Source organism: Lissotriton vulgaris, chromosome 5 (genome assembly GCF_964263255.1).
Source record: "Lissotriton vulgaris chromosome 5, aLisVul1.2, whole genome shotgun sequence".
In the NCBI taxonomy this organism is placed as follows: Eukaryota; Metazoa; Chordata; class Amphibia; order Caudata; family Salamandridae; genus Lissotriton; species Lissotriton vulgaris.
The window spans coordinates 134,037,272-134,046,630 of NC_141693.1; the positions used below are offsets into that span (position 1 = coordinate 134,037,272).

Sequence of the window (9,359 nt, forward strand, 5' to 3'; positions counted from 1 at the left end):
ATAGGAAAATTCTGTTGGGCCCACACCAGCTATTTTCGGTCAATGGCATATGCTTTGCCACTGACGTACTTATAGTTGGTAGCATCATCATCAGGTCTTATTTCCGCTACCAGGAGGTAATCTCTCCGATTAAAGAGATTAACTGGGATCTACATAAAATAAGTGTTTTAAAATGACCTCAGTAACAAAACCCAGGGGACAGTGTTCCGGTTGTTGTGGGAAACAAAGGGATCCCCAATACTATTGGTCCTGATGAAAGCCCCCGACCGGGTGAGGGCACAGGTGGGCTGAAACATGTAGACCGTTTTTAACTACATGATGTGAGGGACACATTGTATATCCCAATTGCACATCCACTTTTCATTTTTAACCCTCCTCCACTCCTTTGCCTGCCAGATACCAATTACTGCAGTCAACAGGGAAGGCTGTGGCTTTAGTTGACTTTGAAATGGGGAAACCAAGTTAAAATCCCAGTGTCAGTTCGACATCCTGTGATTCTGGGCAAATCACTTAATCTACATAAACCTTAAAAAAACATAACATGAACCTCTGTAATGTCATCTGGTGCTCATGAAAAGCGCTCCAATGCCTCTGGGCCTACTTCATGCTATATAAAACTGCATGTAATGAAAGTGACACTATTTTTTGTTATATTTTGCATTTACATACTAGCATCATTCTCTTTCTCAGAACATACACGTGATGCTAGCCACAAGTAAAAAAAAAACACAGATGCACCTTTCACCAGTCTCTGAACATTGAAGGGTCTCAATAAAGTAATGCAAAAAATAAAATGAATATCATAAAAACCCATGGTGAGTGTAAAAGGCAGTTTAGGTTTGTGCAATATCATTTTCCCCATTGAACATCATTCAAAACATCCACAGCAAACATATGGATAAAAACACACAAGTAAAAGTGAGTCCCTAGTTTTTTTGATAATTGTGCTACTAAAATATTTTTTTTTCACTGGAATGTTAATTTCCTATTTAAGTACTGGTCCTATAAGCTTTCAAATACTTCTTTTACAGCTAATTTTTGTCATCATTTAGCTCCATTATCCTAACAAAGCAGTGTCTTGCGAAAGGTTGCGAAAGGTTGCGAAAGGTTGCGAAGCTGCGAATGAGGGCCACTTTTCTTTGTGGCCCCAATCCAACTCTGTCTGGCTGCATATCCAATAGAGAAATAATTTTAACCCCTTCTGTGCTCATGACGAGCTGAGCTCGTCATGACCACACCCATTTCTATTATGGCCCAGCACAGCAGAAGATCATCTCAAGCAGCCAAGGTATTAAGGGCCTTTCTCTATTTTGTACATGTTCTATCTCTATGATCAACACTCATATAAGATAGGGACTCTAACACAGGGTTTTTCAAATGACTCCATACAGCACCATACATAGGACCGGATTTTGAAAACAAAAAAACAGGATATTCCGCAAACATAGAAGAACTATAATTTGCAACGACCGAGGGGCAAAGAATAACTTAATTGGCTGTGCTCACCACCTTGAAAAACGCAGACAATGAAGGATTGATGGTGGGGAAAAGCGTCGAGGGTGGGTGGGATAGGTGGAGATAGAGGGAGGAGGACTGGGCCACTAGGGTGATATTTGGAGAGATTTCGTAAGAGTGAGGATCGAGTAGGGAGATTTTGTTAAAAATGGTAAGGCTCCTAATTTTAAATTAAAAAAAAATCTAATAAACAAGCAACACTTTTTGTTTCCTTTTTCGGTAAAACAAAAATGCCACTGTGATGCTTGGGGGGTGTATGTGCAAGCTTTAAATGCACTTCGCAGTTCACGAATGCCACTTATGGGCTGTGTAATAAAATAATTGACTGTATGCTCTGTGGTGCGTCGTCCTTAAGCCAGTTTGCAAGATCTTTACAAAACTCGACTGATATTTGACTCTGTGCTGCTTCTCGAGGGCTTTGAACTGTGATGGGGTAGCAGCAAAAGCCCCCAAGCTCTCTGGACCTGCTCATGATGTCTTGTCCCTGTCAATTTTGCAAGATGCTAAAGAGCGGATGAGTGAGCAAATGGATTTCTCGAGCACAGCTACTGAGACATTAATGTCCCCAGCCCCAAAGCCTCTTATTTGCCTTCTCAAGCATCTAATCCTCAGTGTTTGGTTACTTGCAGTCATTAGCCTTAGTTTCTAAGTCTAATTAACCGCAGTTACAGCTTAGTCGGTGCAGAGCGAAGGTGGGACCAGTGTGGATGCCAGCCATTGTACGATGCAGCTCAGCAAGCAACACACCTGTTAAGAAATTGTGTTTTATATGTACTATATACCCAGGTGAAATCGCAGGGAAACAATCTCATGGAATATTGCAGGACTGGGTACTAAAATGACAGATTGTAATTGGGTGACCTACATTAAGCAGTTCCAGATTATTTGTCTGCAAGAGACCTGGTCAGTGGACTGTGACCTCTTCCTCGAGGGGTACAAGGCTTTCTATGATGATCCTGCGATAGCATCTAGCAGAGGGAGACCTAAGGGGGGGCTGGTAACGTTTATATCTGTAGCACTCTCTTGTAAAACACGTAGAGTTTTAACAGTTAACCCTGGAATCATTGGCCTAGTATTAAATGGAGATAACTGTCTGTTCGGTCTGGTAAGTTTTTATAATGCAGTTAACTCTTGTTCGGCTCCTAGCTCTATATTAACACTAAATGTATTTATTAGCACTTCAATGAAGGAATGTCTCCATAATCTTGTAATAATGGGTGATTTCAATGTCCATCCATGTGGGGATCCCCTGTTTAAAAACCTGCCAGACTTGCATTGTGAACATTCTGAGGGATTACACCTGGAACACACATTGGATGGAGAAGTTTTCAACGACTTACTGACCAACTTGTATTTATCAATGGCAATGGCATTAAGGGATCCTTTTAAGCGCTTTGAAACCCCTACGTTTAAGGGTCACGGGAAGGGTACCTTCATTGACTACGTTTTGCTCTCTGTGTCAATGCAGACGTTTGTGGAATCTTTCATCATTGAACACAGTGAATTCAGTGATCATAATCCATTGACTGTACATTTGAAGGGCCCCTGGGTGTCCAAAGAGGGACGGAACTGTATCAATGGCAGACTGAGTACCACTGATGGCAGGAGGCGCCTTAAGTGGTCTATGATCACACCAGACCGGTTGTATAAAGATATTAAGGATCACTGTATTGAGGAAATTGCAAAATGTACTCAGGAAGGGCCAGAACCATGTCTGGTTTTAAGTGCTTTCCAAAGTATTACAGATAAGGTGTCTCATGTGATGTCAGCCCCAGTAAAACGCACAGAGATCTTGGGATCAAGATGGTTTAACCATGACTGCTCTAGGGCTTCACGTAATCTAAGGACAGCCCTGTCAATAAAACCCAGAATTAAGGAAAATATTCAACAGTGCAGAAAGGAATACAAAACTGTTATTATTAGACGTAAGGAGTTTTTAAGAGAGGAGGCATGGAATGAGATTCTAGAACCCTCTACTTTGAAGTGTAGCTCTAGATTCTGGGCGGTAGTAAAAAGACCCTTTTTGACCCAGGACCCAGGGGATGGACTGGAATGCTGCATAACAAAGGAGGAATGGGTAATACATTTTACGCAACTGTACGGTGGCACGCTGAATGCTAACTCCAATTCCTCTCCAGACAACAGCGGTGATTATATTAGGTTTGATAGAGGTGAGGTCATCAAGGGCATAATGGGGCTTACAGCTGGGAAAGCACCGGGACCTGATGGGATTCCGCCAGACTTATATAATCTGACCCCAGTTTTTGGGCACCAATATTGGAATCGGTCTTTAATGCAGCTGCTGAGATAGGCTGCCCGAAATCATGAGGGGTATCGACGATCGTCCCAGTTTTCAAGAAGGGGGACAAGGGTAGCCCCCTTTGTTATAGACCTATTTCATTAATTGATTCCATGGTCAAAATAGTGGGTAGAATTCTACTGCGGAGGCTCTCTGACTGGGTGCTGGAAAACAGCATTATGTCCATCTCCCAGTATGGCTTCTGCAGTGGCCGTTCTACCATTAGAGAGTGCCTTAACCTCTTTCTAATATTAAGTAAGTATACTGTCGCCCAAAAGGGTACTGTGCACCTTGCCTTCATGGATTTGTCATCAGCTTTCGACTGTGTTAACAGGAGAAAGCTGTGGCAGTCCATGAGGGACAAGGGTGTTGACAGTGAGATTGTAAACTTCCTTGCGGATCTACATAGTAACACTAGTGCTAATGTTAGGTACTCACAAAAACTGTGTGTAACTGATAATTTTAATATAGGGAAGGGCGTGCATCAAGGATGCATTCTTGCCCCTTTTCTTTTTAACTTTTATATTAATGATCTTGATAGCGTTCTGCAGGAAGTAAAGGCTGACTGTCCCAGAGTCGGCAGGCAAGGAATTCCTGTTCTTTTATATGCAGATGATGCAGTTTTAATCTCTAGAACAGAGGGAGGCCTGCAAGCTCTTCTGAATGCTTTTAAGAATTTTATGACAGATAGAGACCTCTTGGTCAACAATTCTAAAACCTTTATTATGCATGTTGGCCAACAACCAAAAAGGAACTTCTTATTTAAATTAGATAATGTAGTAATCCCTATCTCAAAAACATTTACGTATCTTGGGGTCTCTTTTGACTCCAAACTTAGCTGGGGTCCACACCTTGATAAAAAGAAAAAGGAATTGGTAAGGGTAAATGCTACTATTTTTAACTTTGCATCAAAACTGGGGAAAAAACCCAATAATGCCATGTTGAAACTCTATAATGCAAAATCAGTGGCAACTGCCGTTTATGGTAGCGAAATATGGGGCTATGCGGCCGGTGAACAACTACAGACTGCTGAAAACTCTTTTATGAAAGGCCTTTTTTGTGTCCCAGCAGCCACATCCAACCTTGTAGTACACGAAGAGTTAGAGTCGCAATATCTTTGTGATATGTTCTCATTACATCTGCTGACTTGCTGGTTAAAACTGTGGCTGAACCCAGATATACCATTGACCCACCTGATTATGAGAGATTACTTGTCTCAGGATAAGGCAATGGGTACACCCTGGTTAAAATATTTGAATTTAAATTTTTTAAAGCTTGGTCGCTTGGATCTGTTTGAGCAAACGAGCGGGATAGTGAAGGGCGATGTGGATGCAGTTAAGCGAGCTTTCTTTATGGATAGAAAACTTGAAAGAGAAGGTGTTGAGCTCCTGAAACCAAGTGTAAGAAGATTTGTTATGGTAAAAAAAGGTGATATGATGGAGCCCTATTTGATGGGATCAATGACTTCCCATGAGAATTTCCTGCTTACGAGGTTCAGATTAAACCTTTTTCATCATCTGCTGTTTAGACCTAAAAATGCTGCTTTTATTAAACCTACAGCTCCCTGTGGCTGCGACGGTATGTCTCCACAGGATATGCTGCATTTTATTTTTTTATGTAAATTTTATGAATATCCCCGCAAACGCTATCTGGTCAATCTTTTAAAGAAACTTAATTTTAATCAAATCAGACCAGCATTATTGTATTTGCAGCTTTTGCACAGTGACAGTATCCTTCAAGTTATCGAATTTTTAAAATTGTCCATGAAGATGAGAAACTGTTTGGACTAATGATGGTATCTCTGCTGATTTGACTATCTGCACTAAATGAACTTACTATGTATGAATTTTGCTGTACCCTGCACCTTTGCACTATTCGCTCATGTTTTATAATTATTGTGTGTTTTAATATGTTTTAAATTGTTAATACTGTAAATGCACTTTTATGGTTTGAATCAAAACCGAATAAAGTCTTTTTGACTTGACTTGACTTATGTACTATATTGCACAATGCATTATATAGCACTTACTACTCCTGATGAAGAGTCGAAGCGCCACAGTGTGTTCTGTATAGAATCTCTAGCAGAATCACATGTCCCGTCCACAAAAGACATGCGAGGTAGGGGTGGGCAGAAAACTCCGCTCTGCCAGCGTACAGATAAAGCCAGACACCCCTGCTCCCCGGCCCGGTCCCTGCTTCTGAAAGCAGCCAGACCGGGGAGATCCTCCCTGGGCCCCGGTGGACCCTCGGCCCTGGGGCCCGCCAGACGGAGCATGAACCCCTGGCCCGGTCCCAGCTTTCGAACCCTAGCCAGGCCAGAGAGAGCCTCCCCGGGCACCAGTGGACACCCTTCCCCAGCGACGGACCCTCGGCTGGCTTGCAGGACGGGGGGCTCCCGCACCCTGGGGCCCGCCAGACGGAGTATGAGCCCCAGGCCCGGTCCCAGATTCTGAACCTTAGCCAGGCCTGGGAGAGTCTCCCCGGGCCCGGTGGACACAGTCACTAGCGCCCGGATCCTCGGTTGGCTTCCAGGATGGGGGGCTCCCGCACGCTGTCACGCAGCATGAGCCCCGGGCTCGGTCCCAGCTTCTAAACCCTAGCCAGGCTGGAGAGAGCCTCCCCGGGCCATGATGGACGCCAGTAACCAGTGCCCAGACCCTCTGATGGCTTGCAGGAAAGGGGCTCCCACACCTGGGGGCCTGCCGGATGGAGCTCAAGCCCCAGGCCTGGACCCAGCTTCCGAACCCTAGCCAGGCCGGGGAGAGCCTCCCCGGGTCCTGATGGACCCCTGTAACCAGCGCCCCAACCCTCTGATGGCTTGCAGGATGGGGGCTCCCACACCCCGGGGCCTGCAGGATGGAGCTCAAGCCCCAGGCCCGGACCCAGCTTCCAAACCTTAGCCAGGCTGGGGAGAGCCTCCCCGGGCCCTGATGGATGCCCGTAACCAACACCCGGACCCTCTGATTGCTTGCATGACGGGGGCTCCCACACCCCAGGGCCTGCCGGATGGAGCTCAAGCCCCAGGCCCAGACACAGCTTCCGAACCCTAGCCAGGCTGGGGAGAGCCTCCCAAGGCCCTGATGGACCCCCATAACCAGCGCCTGGACCCTCTGATGGCTTGCAGGACGGGGAGTCCCCCACCCCGGGACCTGCTGGATGGACCCAGCTTCCCAACCCTAGCCAGGCTGGGGAGAGCCTCCCCAGGCCCTGATGGACCCCTGTAACCAGCGCCTGGACCCTCGGCTTGCTTGGAGGATGGGGGGCTCCGCACCCCAAGGCACCCCAAGGCCTGCCGGATGGAGCTCAAGCCCTGGGCCCGGTCCTAGCTTCCGAATCCTAGCCAGGTGCTGGGGCCCGGGAGAGCCTCCCCCGGCCCCAGGGGGACACCCCTGTCCCATGTCCCCAGCACTTGGACCCTCAGCTGGAACCAAGGAGGGTTAATCCCAGGCCACGTCCTCGCTCCGACGGCCTGGTCGGGAAGCCCATTTTTCTCGACTATTAAGCCCCCACGTAGTGGTGGCTTACAGAAGTTTGGGGAAGGACAAAAGTTGTAGTTAGACTGGCCGCCACCCCGCAAGGCCATCTGGTCACCCAGCCCGCACGGCCATCTGGTCACCCGGCCCGCAGGGCCATCTGGTCACTCGGCCCGCAGGGCCATATGGTCACATGGCCTGCAGGGCCATCTGGTCACCTGGCCCGCAGGGCCATCTGGTCACCCGGCCCGCAGGGTCATCTGGTCACCCAGCCTGCAGGGCCATCTAGTCACCCGGCCCGCAGGGCCATCTGGTCACCCGGCCCGCAGGGCCCTCTGGTCACCCGGACCCGCAGGGCCATCTGGTCACCCGGCCCGCAGGGCCCTCTGGTCACCCGGCCCGCAGGGCTCTCTGGTCACTCAGCCAGGTGACCAGATGGCCCGGGATGACCCAGCATCCAGATGGCCTGGGAGGGTGCCATACCCAGTTGCCCTTACAGTGTGGTGAGGGGTGCCCAGGCGCACCATGCAGACACTCGGAGGCTCCTTCCCCGAGGCTGCTGCTGGCCTCACTGCCTGACTGGGGCAGCGGGAAGGAGAGGCCCGGCCGGCCCAGGCCATCTGGTCAACCTGCCGACCTACAAGAGATGGTGGCCCGCATCACGCTGGGAGCAGGGGGTTCTGTCACCCCTTCAACTACCCTGGCGCGACGCCGAGGGGCGGCCGGGAACGGGTGCCTGGGGGAGGGCACGGTCGAATCTCCCGCTGCCCCGTGGACACGGCAAAGCTGCTGCTAAAGGGGCTGTAACACCATTCGTTGGAGCGGAGGGCCATTCCACCCAGTAGACTTCCCAGCTGACCCAAAGCTGGTCACGGCGCACCACCGTGGAGGAAATGCACACTGTGGGGGCCGGGTAGGACCCGGGTGCCAGGCCCGCGGAAGGGATCCGGAACTCCCGGGCCACCAATTTGCCTGCCGTGTTGAATCCTCCGGGCAGACTGCACGGACCCCACCCGTTTATCTCTCGAAGGTTTCACACCCTCTTGAACTCTCTCTTCAAAGTTCTTTTCAACTTTCCCTTACGGTACTTGTTGGCTATTGGTCTTGTGCCCGTATTTAGCCTTAGATGGAGTTTACCACCCACTTTGGGCTGCATTCCCAAGCAACCCAACTCAGAGAAGACCCGATCCTGGCGCACCGGGGCCGCTATCGGCCTAACACCGTCTACGGGGTGAGCCTCGATCAGAAGGACTTGGGCCCCCTGAGCGCGCCGGGGAGTCGGTCTTCTGTACGCCACATTTCCCACGACCGCCGCCGGGTGGGGATTCGGCGCTGGGCTCTTCCCTCTTCACTCGCCATTACTGGGGGAATCCTGGTTAATTTATTTTCCTCCGCTTAGTAATATGCTTAAATTCAGCGGGTCGCCACGTCTGATCTAAGGTCGTAGTCGGAAGAATAACGCCGGAGCGTCAAGGGGGTTGCCGGGGAAGGCCAGGCCCCTGCCGGAGCAGGGGCCTGGCGTCCCGGCACCGCACGCCCTCTTTCCCCGGATCGCATCTGGAGGTGTTTCGCCCTCGCCGGGAAGCCGGCCGCAGAGGTGGGTGCCCAAGGGGCGTACACACGAGCAGCCGGTGGGACACCACAGACAGACATGCGCGGCATGCAGCCAGCCGCCCCAGGACGGCCCGGGGTGGACTGGTCACCAGACCCCTTCTCAGGGCCAGGCACGCGGGTGTCGTACCTCCACGGCAGGACCCAGCGAGGGACCCTGCCACGGGCGATCAGGGGGTGTGAACTTGTTGGAGGACAAAGGGAAAGCAGCGCTAACCCCCCCATCCACGTCACCGGGAAAGTACCGGGGCGATTGACGATCAAGCGACCCTCAGACAGGAGTAGCCCAGGGAGGAACCTGGGGCCGCAAGGTGAGTTCGTAGTGCCGATGATCAATGTGTCCTGCAATTCACATTAATTCTCGCAGCTAGCTGGGTTCTTCATTGACGCGCGAGCCGAGTGATCCACCGCCAAGGGTCACAGGTAACTTTTTGAAAAAGTTCACCCACCTGCGGGTGCAG

General features: G+C 49.9%; 1 non-coding gene across 1 annotated transcript; it reads right to left on the bottom strand.

Annotated features, from left to right (window-relative positions):
* Positions 1-9,163: 9,163 nt before the first annotated feature.
* On the bottom strand, positions 9,164-9,317 carry LOC147710369 (5.8S ribosomal RNA). The gene has a single exon (XR_015296214.1). It is a non-coding gene; the product is annotated as a 5.8S ribosomal RNA (ribosomal RNA).
* Positions 9,318-9,359: the final 42 nt, after the last annotated feature.